The 12,517-nt window shown below is 43.5% G+C and overlaps 1 protein-coding gene across 2 annotated transcripts in view; it reads left to right on the top strand.

The window, feature by feature from the left end:
- The first annotated feature begins 1,093 nt into the window (after nt 1–1,093).
- Nucleotides 1,094–12,517, top strand: part of SGK2 (serum/glucocorticoid regulated kinase 2) — a 55,702-nt gene continuing 44,278 nt past the window's right edge. Inside the window, exon 1 of one of the 2 annotated variants that reach the window (XM_040330491.1) lies at nt 1,094–1,449. The gene's annotated coding sequence lies outside the window, so the exon portion shown is untranslated. Of the gene's footprint in view, nt 1,545–12,517 lie in introns of both variants that reach the window. The other variant, XM_040330490.1, reaches the window with a different exon arrangement.

Below are 12,517 nucleotides of genomic sequence, written 5' to 3'. Positions count from 1 at the left end.
TCCGGTGAAACCCGAAAAAATTTGTCCGATGGAGCGTACACATGGTCGGTATTTGCACCCACTTCCGGCCACTGCGGACTGCAGACTGCGGGCATGACGTCACCTCCCGTCCTCCCCCCCCCTTGTGCTCTTGGAACACTCGGCTCCCAAAGCACAGCGGTAGCCAATCAGCAGGCGCAGCGCAACTCGCGCATGCGCCGTAGGGAACCGGGCAGTGAAGCCGGAGTGCTTCACTTCCTGGTTCCCTCACCGAGGATGGCGTGGGGGGCAACAGAGTTACGAGCGATCGCTCGTCCTCTGCTGCGGACAGCGCTGGACTCCAGGACAGGTAAGTGTGCCGATATTAAAAGTCAGCAGCTGCAGTATTTGTAGCTGCTGGCTTTTAATAATTTTCTTTTCAGCGGACATCCTCTTTAAGTCGCAACGATGTGAACGTTTCCATAGCTCTATACAAAAAGTGTTTCCAGTGCTAAACCTTTCATCTGATTTCTAAATTGCTGCATTTGTAAATTCCAAAAGCCAATATAAAGGATTTTTTTGTGCAGGAACCTTTTTCAAATCCACTGCAACTTGGGTCGCAATGATTTGAACGGTTCTGTTGCTGTCAATATGGTGCAACTGGTCATGTGTTTTTAAAGTTGCAATAAAATCCCCCCAAAAAGTCATGCAGGAACCTTTTTACAAATCCGCTGCAACTTGAGTCGCAACGGTTTGAATGGTTCCATTGCTGGCAAATAGGGTGCAACTTTTCATGCGATTTTGAATCAAATTGCATGACAAATTGCACAGGTGTGAACAAGGGCTAAAAATGTGTTGTGCGGAGTCTTTCTTTAAGAAACAATGGCGCGTGTTGCAACTCACAGGTGCCCAGCCAAAAACTGGATTGCCCGTTTTGGGTGGAGTTGACATAAAAAAAAAAACGTTTTATGTTAGGATATTTGAAGTGACTCCACTTTGCCGATCGTTATCCGATCACATTTTGCTCCAATCACCTCGGAACCTGCCGCCGGGGTCAGACCCCTCCCTGTATTTCTGGATTCTCACTACCTGTGGGGAGAGCTGCATTTTTTGGCTGATCTTGAGCAGCCAGTTTGTCTTCCTCCTGCGCCTGTCATGGAATTCCTGAGCGACTCTACAAGTGTCACCGCCACAAGAACTTGTTCTGCACATTCATAATTCCCTTTAAAAAATGCCCAAACACAGAGAGGGGGGGTTACTCATTAACTTGCCCAACTTCAGCCGCTCCTTGAGACAAATACATTTGACCTTCACACTCGTCCCCAGCCTTTATTTTTTTCCAGCCCAGCAGCCTCCTCCTCCGCCTCCTCCCTGCCCACATTCCCCCCACCTCCCCCAGCTCAAAAACAAGTCTGCTTAGATTAGCCACAGGTAATTCGGGGTCTGCGGCTTCAGCAACAGCGGGACGCCCACCGCCATCCCACTTCCCAGGTAAGGACCTTCATCCGGATAAAGAAAGACATTTAGCTCCATAGGAGGAAGAGATTGCTGCAGCTGGAGGAAGAGTTGTCTGTGGTTGTAGTAAGGTAAGTGCGATTATTACATACTTATTACTATATGCCATTTATTACATACTTATTACTATATGCTAATTATTACATACTAATTACTATATGCTAATTATTACATACTTATTACTATATGCTAATATTACATACTTATTACTATATACTAATTGTTACATACTTATTACTATATGCCAATTATTACATACTTATTACTATATGCCAATTATTACATACTTATTACTATATACTAATTGTTACATACTTATTACTATATACTAATTATTACATACTTATTACTATATGCCAATTATTACATACTTATTACTATATACTAATTGTTACATACTTATTACTATATACTAATTATTACATACTTATTACTATTTGCTAATTATTACATACTTGTTACTATATGCCAATTATTACATACTTGTTACTATATGCTAATTATTACATACTTGTTATTATATGCCAATTATTACATACCCGTATTTATCGGCGTATAACACGCACCCAAACTTTGAGATTGAAGTTTCAGGAGAAAAACTTTACACAGCCCACTGCGTATAACACGCAGGCACAGTTTACCCTCTATTTTCAGGGTAAAAAAGTGAGTGTTATTCGCCAATAAATACAGTACTTGTTACTATATGCCAATTATTACATGCATATTACTATATGCCAATTATTACATACTTATTACTATATACTAATTGTTACATACTTATTACTATATACTAATTGTTACATACTTATTACTATATACTAATTATTACATACTTGTTACTATATGCCAATTATTACATGCATATTACTATATGCTAATTATTACATACTTGTTACTATATGCTATTTATTACATACTTATTACTATATACGAATTATTACATACTTATTACTATATGCTATTTATTACATACTTATTACGATATACTAATTATTACATACTTATTACTATATGCTAATGATTACATACTTATTACTATATACTATTTATTACATACTAATTATTACATACTTATTACTATATGCTAAGGCTTCATTTCCATGGACGTTTTTACAGCCACTTTTTTTTTAGCCTTTTTTACAGCTTAAAAACGCCTGTCCATGTTTTTGAGCTGGAGCTCAAAAATGCAGCGGTAGCGTTTTTGTGCGTTTTTTGAGCGTTTTTGTGCGTTTTTTAATGTCTGGCGTTTTACAGCTCTAAGGCTGGAGCTTCAGAACGCACTGGTCCTGGTTTTTTTTGCAGCTTAAAAACGGCTCAGCCATCTACAGCTCAAAAACGTCATGGTGGGCATGAAGCCATAGACTAACATGGAGAGCCGTTTTTAAGCTGCAAAAAAAGCTCAGAAAAGTGGCTGTAAAAACGTCCATGGAAATTAAGCCTAAATATTACGTGCTAATTATTATATGCTAATTACTATATACTAATTATTACATACCGGTACTACTTATTACTATATCATAGTTCCTAACGGAAATGGCCCGTCGGACCATTCTCATCGGTTTGGAACGACCGTGTGTACGTGGCCTTAGGCCTCGTACACACGGCCGAGGAACTCGACGTGCCAAATACATCGAGTTCCTCGGCCAGTTCAGCCCTGAAGCCGCCGAGGAGCTCGGCGGGCCAAACACATCGAGTTCCTCGGCCAGTTCAGCCCTGAAGCCGCCGAGGAGCTCGGCGGGCCGAGAGCTCCCATAGAACAACGAGAAAATAGAGAATATGTTCTCTATTTTCTCGACGAGTTCCTCGGCGGCTCCATCGGGCCGAAAGTGTACACACGACAGAGTTTCTCGGCAGAATCCGGCTCTGACCGAGTTTCTCGCTGAATTCTGCCGAGAAACTCTGTCGTGTGTACGAGGCCTCAGAAGCACCTCTCTTCTCTTTTATACTCTGGAGCTCCTGCTGGATTTTTCTTCTAATCCCCCTGCGGAGGCTTCCATTTGTGGTTGGACATTTTATGGTTACACAACCTGGTCACATTGTTGTAATCTATAGACGATAAACTGAAGGACCTATTGATAAATTGTTGTGGAACTAATCATTTAAGTTTCCATTATTTCTTATGGGGAAATTTGCTTTGATATACAAGTGCTTTGGATTACAAGCATGTTTCTGGAACGAATTATTCTTGCAAGCCAAGGTTTTACTGTATATACTAATTATTAAATACTTATTACTATATACTAATTATTACATACTTATTACTATATGCTAGTTATTATGTGCTAATTATTATATGCTAATTATTACATACTAATTATTATATGCTAATTATTACATACTAATTATTATATGCTAATTATTACATACTAATTATTATATGCTAATTATTACATACTAATTACTGTGGCATCCACAGTGGTGTAGTGGTTAGCACCTTCACCTAGCAGCAAAAGGGTCGCTGGTTCAAATCCCGACCACGACACCATCTGCTTGGAGTTTGCATGTTCTCCCTGTGTCTGCGTGGGTTTCCTCCCACACTCCAAAGACATGCTGGTAGGTTAATTAGATCAATGGTTTTCAACTCCAGTCCTCGGGGCACCCCAACAGGTCATGTTTTCAGGATTTCCCTCAGATGAAACGGCTGTGGTAATTCCTAAGGCAGTGAAACTGATCAAATCACCTGTGAAAAATATTGGAAAGCCTGAAAACATGACCTGTTGGTGTGCCTTGAGGACTGGAGTTGGGAAACACTGAATTGGATCATGGCCAAATTGGCCCAGTATATATATGTATATATGTGTGTGTCAAGATACTACGGGGTAAAATGACTGCGCCAGCCAGGAAGACACTGGCTGCAAAAAGCGCCTAGAGGCGATTCCGTTTGCATGTGTAGCGCTATACAAGTCATTCATTCATTACATACTAATTACTATATACTAATTATAGCATAGCTACTTATTATACATAGGGGTATCGATGTCCTATAAAAGGTTACATCATAATTATCTGCAATGGGTCACTGATATCTGAAAATTCTGCATGCGTCGTCTTCCTGTACTTCCATCGCTGGTAACATGACCGGCTTATCAACCTATTCGGATAAAAACTCATCTGGGTCATATTAGGCTGGCCATAGAAGGTTGGAATCTAGGCTGGTTCCTGCTGAAATTCAAACTATTAATGGGCAGGCTGAATGTACCAAGTTAATCGATCGATCAACCAGTTTGCGGGATTCGCTTGCGATTATTGCAAGCCGCTGCTATAGCTGCTAGCATTAATCACTATCTTCTCCTGGCGGGGACGGCCCCCTTTTGCCTCCCATCAGGAAAAGACAATTGCTTGGCAGGAGGGGTTTCCTTGTCAACAGTCAACACCATCTGTATTGATGGGGGAAATGTGCAAATTTCTTCACAGGTTGCAGAAAAGAAATTTGCACGGTCTGTGGCCGGCCTTAGCTATTACCCTGATGGGGAGCAGTACAATCATTAGGGTCACAGTGCTGGAAGTGAGGATGTATAAATACTGTGCGTTATAGGAAGGCAATGCTGTGTCTTCTCATATACTGTATCTCCCAGGTCAAATCTCTGCACCGATTGCTCTGAAACTTAAAGGAACACTAAAGGTTTGTTTTTTATTAGATCAATTGATTGCTGTAAGCTAGAGCATTTAAATATCACTTACCTCGTTTTTCCTTTTGACCTCCAACATACAGTAATCCAGGTTTGAAAATGCCATTTCCTGTCTCTCCTCTTCTTGCTTTCCACCAGCATCTGAGCTGTTTTGCATGGTGGAAAGCAGAATGTGCTCACCCCCTCCCTATGACTACAGCGCTGCGTGAAGATGCTCTCTTATCCCTCACAGGCATGGAGGCTAAGCCTAATGGGAACTGTAGTTCCCATTAGGCCGTGATGTAGCAAGAATGAATGCGCACCGCAAACCAGGAAGTCAGTGAGAATAATGATTCAGGAGTGCTGGAGGTGAACAAAACAGCTCGATTTCAACAGGTATCAAACTAGTTATAATGCAAAACATTACTTTTTACTTTATCAGCTACTGTCAGACTTTAATTTAAGAGGAAAATATTTTTGTCTTTACAACCCCTTTAAAGCAGAGGTCCACACGAAAAGTGAACCTCCGCATTTTGGAACCCTCCCCCCCCTCCGGTGTCACATTTGCCACCTTTCAGGGGGGTGCAGATACCTGTATAATACAGGTATTTGCACCCACTTCCGGGAATAGACTCCCGCGGTAGTCACGCCCCTTCGCATCACCCCCTGCTTTCTTCTGGGAAACACACTGGTTCCAGGGGACAGCGGGCACCAGTGAGAGCGCGCCGCGCGGCTCGCACATGCGCAGTAGGGAACCCTAACCGAGGATGGTGGCGGGGCAGCTGAGAGAAGAGCGATTGCTCGGCCTCAGCTGCCGACATTGCAGGCGCGCTGGACAGGTAAGTGTCCGTTTATTAAAAGTCAGCAGCTGCAGTATTTGTAGCTGCTGGTTTTAAAAAAAAAACAATTCAGGTGGACCTCCGTTTTAAAGTTGAATTAAAGTTAAAGTGGTTGTAAACGGTCACCTTGTAAAACAACCCATTCAGTTTGAAATATAAGGCCCCTTCCGCAAGGGGACGGATCCGCTTTCAGCGGGAGATCTCTCCGCTGAGCCGGCGGATGACAGGTCCCTCTGTGCTCACTGAGCGGGGAGGGGCTTGTCCAGCGCCGCTGTCTCCTATGGAGAAATCGGACGAAAAGGGACAGCATGTCCGTTTTCATCAGATCTCACCTGATCCGATCCGCCATGGACGGACGTATCACCATCCGTCTGATTTTGGCGGATCAGATGTCAGCGGACATGTCACCACTGACATCCAACGATTCATAGAGATGTATGGAGCGGCCGTTCAGGTCCGCCGTAAAGACTGACAGGCGGACCTGAATGGTGCGACCGTGTGAAAGGGGCCTTATGGTTGAGTTCCTGCACCTGTTTTCTGAGAAAAAAAGGCCTGTATACACATATATATACACACACACACATACACACACTAATTGCCTCTGCTGACTTGTTGACTTTTTAAAGGTGCAGGCCCTGGGGCTGTCATTCTTTTGCTTACTTCTCCTCTTGGTGAATCCATGACCTGGAACAAATATGCAGGCAAAGTGCCTATTGTATCTAAAGCCAATCGTTTTTTCTTTTTTTCTTTTCAGTTGAGGGGTTAGGGAGATTAAAGCAGAAGTTTAGTTAAAAAAAAAAAAAAATTCTACAGTTTTAGTTACATGATTTATCTTATCTTTATCTTATTTATGAAGGGTGACCCGTGATGTGCAGGCTACTGGATTCTAGAAATCTTCTGTGGGGGTTAATTTTTGCTCTTTCAGAATGAGCAGCACTAAAGATGATCGGACAGGGATATGCCCCCTTCTGCCCTCTCCCCCATAGAGAAAAGTTATTTCTAGAGGTGCACCGAAATGGAAATTTCAGAAACGAAACCGAAATAAAAAAAAAATGTCAGGCCGAAACCGAAAATTACTTTTCTTTTTTTTTTTTTATAATTGTATGTTAAAACAGTACAGTCGGATTGCAAATATTTATGGAGCATCCTATCACTGTCCCCCAATTGCCGCCTCTTGTTTTTTTTTTTATGACTATCACTTTATCATTATTTATTTTTTGTAGCTTGTCGTTTTACTTTTTTTATTTTTGTATAATTTTCTTATTTTTAATATTATTTTCCTTATTCTTTACTTTTTAATTACTTATTTTATTCATTTAATTATTATTTCTTACGTTTTTTACACTTAACTTTATTGCTATCACACAGGAGAAAATAATTCCCTGTGTGATAGCAAATGGAGGTGACAGGTTCTCTTTATTAACCCTGTCACCTCCAAAACAGGAGTGCATTGGCGGCAGGGACAGGAGCCAGACTAGGCAGCCAGGGATAGGAGGAGGGGGGGGACAGAGTCCGAAGATAGAGCCAGCCGAGGGATGTATGTGGGGGGAGAGGGGAGGACGGATGGCTGCAAACATGTTATGCTAGAAAGAAGGGGAAAGCAACTCACCGCCCGTATGTCGAAACTGTCTCCACGCTGCTCGCACACAGCCCCGCCTCCTCCTAACCCCACGCTGTGATAGACAGAACACATCTCAGCATTAGACCCGCATTCTGTCTATCACAGCGTGGTTAGGAGCAGGCGGGGCTGTGTGCGAGCAGAGCGGAGACAATTTCAGTGTGTGTTTTACCGCTCTGCAATCCCACGTTGCACCACTAGTCATTATCGGCAATTTTTAAGTTGTTTCGGCATTTCCCCAAAACAGCTATTTTCGGCCGATATTTATCGGCCGCCGATATATCGGTGCATCCCTATTTATTTCACATATAACATTGCCTTTAGCCCAGGTTCACACTGGGTTGTGGGAATGAAGCCGTGCGAGTTCAGCTAAACTTGCACGATTTCACTCCCGCTTGTCATGCCGCGTACACACGACCGTTTTTCAGGTTCTAAAAAATGACGTTTTTTTTTATGTCGTTAAAAACGACCGTCTGTGGGTTTCAGAGCATTTTTCGGGTTCTAAAAAATGGGCACTTTTTTTGTCGAACATGCTTTTTTTTTTAAACCACTTTTTTAACGTTGTCGTTTTTAAGGTTGTTATAAATTGGCGTGTGTGGGCTTTAACGACGTGAAAAAAACGTGCATGCTCAGAAGCAAGTTATGAGACGGTAGCGCTCGTTCTGGTAAAACTAGCTTTCGTAATGGAGTAAGCACATTCATCACGCTGTAACAGACAGAAAAGCGCTTATCGTCTTTTACTAACACGAAATCAGCTAAAGCAGCCCAAAGGGTGGCGCCATCCGCATGGAACTTCCCCTTTATAGTGCCGTCGTACGTGTTGTACGTCACCGCGCTTTGCGAGAGCATTTTTGTGCAGTGGAAGGAAAATGTTAAATGGTTTTCAATTCTTTTTACAAATAAATATGTGAAAAGTGTGGCGTGGATTTCTATTCAGCCCCCTTTACTCTGATACCCACAACTAAAATCTAGTGGAACCAATTGCCTTCAGAAGCCACATCTGTGTAATTTAATGTTAGTATAAATTTAGCTGTTCTGTGAAGCCCTCAGAGTTTTTTTTGAAATTTTAGTGCAAAAACAACATCATGAAGGCCAAGGAACACACCAGGCAGGTCAGGGATAAGGCTGTGGAGAAGTTTAAAGCAGGTTTAGGTTATTAAAAAAAATCCCAAGCTTTGAACATCTCACGAAGCACTGTTCAATCCATCATCCGGAAATGGAAAGAGTATGGCACAACTGCAAACCTACCAAGACATGACCGTTCACCTAAACTGACAGGCCGGGAAAGGAGATCATTAATCAGAGAAGCAGTCAAGAGATCTCTGCAGAGATCCACAGCTCAGGTGGGAAAATCTGTCCACAGGACACCTATTAGGCCCCGTACACACATCCGAGGAACTCGACGTGCCAAACACATCGAGTTCCTCGTCGAGTTCAGTGTGGAAGCCGCCGAGATCTCGGCGGGCCGACTTTCCTCATTGAACAACGAGGAAATAGAGAACATGTTCTCTTTTCGGCCCGACGAGTTTCTCGTCGGCTTCCTCGCTGAAAAGTGTACACACGACCGAGTTTCTCGGCAGAATCCAGCTCCGACCGAGTTTCTGGCTGAATTCTGGCGAGAAACTCGGTCGTGTGTACGGGGCCTCAGTCGTGTTCTCCACAAATCTGCCCTTTATGGAAGAGTGGCAAGAAGAAAGCCATAAGAAGTCCTGTTTTCAGTTTGCGAGAAGCCATGTGGGGGACACAGCAAACATGTGGAAGAAGGTGCTCTGGCCAGATCAGACCAAAATTGAACTCCGGCCAATCACAGCGCCTGAGCCGTGATACCCGGAAGTAACCTCCGGGATAGATGTCTCCGGTCGGAGGGGGAGACGAGGACGGCTGCGGGGGCTTCATTCTCGGGTAAGTAATTCACAATGAGCTAGTATGTTATGCATACTAGCTCATTATGCCTTTATCTTGGAGGGTGTTTTTTTATTTTATTTTTTTATATAGGAGGTTTACAACCACTCACGCATCTGCTGAGATTTGTGTGTTCACATGCACCAAAATTCATGTTATTTTGAAAAAGGGTTCCACTTCCAATTTTCTTACTTTGAAGAACCGGCTGATGCTGGGCTTAATGACCACAGTTGTAGGCAGGACTTTCGAGCATGCGCCTTTACCCCCCCACTGGGCAGCATTCAGCAGAAGTGATGGTGTATGTGACCTCAGTAAGACATGATATACATATGAATGGCGCCTCTATTCACATATCAATGCCGCTGTCTGTGGCTATTTACATATTAATGCTGCTGCTATTTACATATCAATGCAGGTTATTTACATATAAACACAGGGTCTGCAGGTGAGTCATCTGTACACGGCAATCGGGCAGACCTGGGCAGCAGCAGTAACAGGAATTCACACTGAGATATCGGGAGACAGCAAACTTCAAGGGAATTTAAACTGGGATAGTTGGCAAGTATGAGGCATCTGCCTTAGGCCCCACAACAATGATGGGGCCCAGGGCAGCTTCCCCTTTTGGCCTGCCTAAAAGACTGCCCTCCCATGTCCATGCCCTCTGTGCCCTCTCCTAGACCTTAAATACCCCCTTTCTCTGAGATCTGGCCACAGTCAATGTACAGCATAGATTTCTATGGGACCACCTCCATTGCTGCCGACCTGCAATGATCCAAACAGCAATGTCTACACCCAACCAATCCTCATAGCAGAGCTGTGATTAGTCTTTCCCAGCCGAAGAGTAGCAGCCTGATTGTACAGGAAGAGAATACAAGGTGTCCTGAGCCTTATCTTAATAATCCGTTTACAATGTTTCCAAAACAATCCCTTTTTTATTGTTTTCAAAGCACGTGAAGACTTGATAAACTTGTTTCAATCATCAGTTTCAGTACTTAAAGTGGTAGTAAAGTCTTTACTACCGCTTTTACCTACAGGTGAGCCTATAATAAGGCTTACCTGTAGGTATAAAGAATATCTCCTAAACCTGTACGGTTTAGGATATATTGCCCTCGCAATGCGCCGCTGCGGCGCATGCGCAGGGGGGATCCTCGGCTAAAGGGCCGGCAGCCGCCGGACCTTGCCGGAATGATGCGCGCGGGAGTGACGACATCGCCGCTCCAGCCAATCACAGCGCTGGGAGCGGCGATACACGGCAAGATGACATCTTTGTGATTCGGCACTGCATCACTTTAACTGACAATTGCGCGGTCGTGTGACGTGGTTCCCAAACAAAATTGGCGTCCTTTTTTTCCACACAAATAGAGCTTTCTTTTGGTGGTATTTGATCACCTCTGTGGTTTTTATTTTTTGCGCTATTCCTGTTTCCAGGAATAGGTAATAAGAAGAGGTAGGGCACAGCTATGATGTCATCACTGTTATCAGTAACAAATTTAGCAAGGTTTTTACACCTCTTGTTTGATGTTTTTCTGTGTAATCAGTCTGTGGCTGTGTGCCCTCATCATAATCCATGGCAGTGTAAATGTATCTGACAGTCAGGGCACATAATGGAAATGTAGCTGTTGTGTTTTGCTACAGAATTGATCGCATTAGAGAGAACCACTCAGTTCCACTACATTAGTCTGGATAAGATTCTTCATTAAAAGAGTGGGCTATAGACACAGACAGTCATTATTTAGAGCTAATGTTGCATGATGGTATAGGATGAGTTTAGGAAAATAAAGCGGTTGGGTCATAATCTCATTTTATGCAGCATATCCTGTCTACATAAATACAGTAATGGTTTCTGATGCCACTGAGGGCCAGTTTAGTATGTGCTACTTGCGCTGCCTATTGCCTGTTTTTAATTTAAAGGGTTGGTTCACACCCAAAAAATCGGCCTGTGCAAATAAGGGGTGTCTGTAGAAAAAACAAAAACGTGCCGCTTTGACTAAAGTTGAATAATGCTCTTGCTACAGGTCAGCGGCCATTAAATGGCGGACCGCGGTCTGGAACTGGAAAGCCCTGTCCGGACAGTGGCTGTGCCACTGCCATGGCTGGGTGTCCTCTCCTGGAACACCCAGCCACTCCACTCTGCCACAAAAGGTCAGGACAGAAAGTGGGAGACTTTTCATAATAACAAGCTGTGTAATTAATTACCTGCTTGTTAACATAACAACTTGGGCAGTGCCCCGGCCCGCAGTCCTGATCTGCAGCTCCTCCCGATCCCGCCTGCTGTGAGGATGACATTGGTGGCTGGGATGGAGGGCACCTCATGATGATTAGTTCCTCTGCCCTGCCAAACGGTACCATAGGACTAGAGTGGCCCCCATTTCCAAACTGACATTCAGGGATCCCCCTTCCAAAAAAAGATGATTTTTGATACCCTTACTTGCCAATTTTTGGAAAATCAAACAGTGGTCACCAGTTTAGGCAGGTGGTATACAATGTGCACCTGCTTTAACACTTAGTGTTCTTTATACATCACAGGGGTCCCCTTAGACTGCCTGTAAATTAGCACATCTGCAACATGCATAGAACAAAAATGAAATTTCTAAAGAAAAAAACAAGTAAAATCACATTTAAATTGACTCGAGGTTGCAATTGCCGTGGGTTCCCCCCCAAAATCCATACCAGACACTTATCCGAGCAAGCAGCCTGGCAGGTTTAGGAAAGGGGGAGGGATGAGTGGGCGCCCATCCTCCTGAACCATACCAGGCCCCCAGATCCTGTCCCCCCATGTGAATAAGTAGGGAGTACATAGTACCCCTACCCATTCACCAAAAAAGTGTCACAAATCATGAACACATAGAGACAGTTTTTGACAATTACTTTAATAAAAAAACAGTGTCCCCCGATGTAAATTTATCGTCAATCACGCCGCTGCTGGACATGTAAAAGAAAAAAAAAGGCTCCCACCGATCCGGGTTCGTAGCCTCCTGTCCTTTGAATGGACGAGCCACGATGACGTCACTCTCGTGTGTGTGCATGGGAGTAGCTGTTTATGGCACAGGGCTCTGAAGAAACGGCACTGGTATGCC

This window comes from Rana temporaria, chromosome 12 (genome assembly GCF_905171775.1).
Source record: "Rana temporaria chromosome 12, aRanTem1.1, whole genome shotgun sequence".
Taxonomy (NCBI): domain Eukaryota; kingdom Metazoa; phylum Chordata; class Amphibia; order Anura; family Ranidae; genus Rana; species Rana temporaria.
This window is presented reverse-complemented; position numbering and strand designations above follow the sequence as displayed.